Source organism: Salvelinus sp. IW2-2015, linkage group LG20 (genome assembly GCF_002910315.2).
Source record: "Salvelinus sp. IW2-2015 linkage group LG20, ASM291031v2, whole genome shotgun sequence".
NCBI lineage: Eukaryota > Metazoa > Chordata > Actinopteri > Salmoniformes > Salmonidae > Salvelinus > Salvelinus sp. IW2-2015.
In genome coordinates, this window is record NC_036860.1 from 21417482 (window position 1) to 21418571 (window position 1090).

The following is a 1090-nucleotide window of genomic DNA, read 5'->3' on the forward strand; positions in this document are numbered from 1 at the left end:
ACACTATTTTGCTCAAAACATTTATTTGTTTCCCTTTAGTGTGTTTATACTTTACTGTATTTATATATCACTTTTCAACAGGAAAAGTTTTTTTTGTATTTTTTTTTGTATATATATTTTTTTTAAATCACTGGAGGACGTCATGAACAAATCATACTTTTTTTCACCTTTATTTAACCAGTTGAGAACTATAATTTACAAATGCAACATGGCCAAGATAAAGCAAAGCAGTGTGACAATACCAACAGAGTTGGGATAAACAAAAGTACTGTCAATAACACAATAGAAAAATATATATACAGTGTGCAAATGGAGTACAGAGGCAATAAAGGCAATAAGGTAATAAATAGGCCGTAGTAGCAAAGTAATTACAATTTAGCATTAAACTTCTTGTCAATAGGGGGGCGCTGTTTTCACTTTGGAAAAAATCGTGCCCAAATGAAACGGCCTCGTACTCTGTTCTAGATCATACAATATGTTCTATATTTTGTCACCAAAGCCCCATATACCACTGCTCTCGTCGGCTGGCCCTCGCTACATATTCGTCGCCAAACCACTGGCTCCAGGTCATCTTTAAGTCTTTGCTAGGCCGCCTTAACTCAGCTCACTGGTCACCATAGCAACACACACCCATAGCACGCGCTCCAGGAAGTATATCTCACTGGTCATCCCCAAAGCCAACACCTACTTTGGCCTCTTTTCCTTCCAGTTCTCTGCTGCCAATGACTGGAACGAATTGCAAAAATCACTGAAGCTGGAGACTCTCCCTCACTAACTTTAAGCATCAGCTATCTGAGCAGTTTACCGGTCGCTGCAGCTGTACACAGCCCATCCAACTACCTCTTCCCCTACTGTATTTATTTATTTTGCTCCTTTGCACCCCTTTATTTCTATTTCTACTTTGCACATTCTTCCACTGCAAATCTACCATTCCAGTGTCTTACTTGGTATATTGTATTTACTTCGCCACGATGGCCTTTTTTTGCCTTTACCTCCCTTATCTCACCTCATTTGCTCACATTGTATATAGACTTATTTTTCTACTGTATTATTGACTGTATGTTTGTTACACTCCATGTGTATCTCTGTG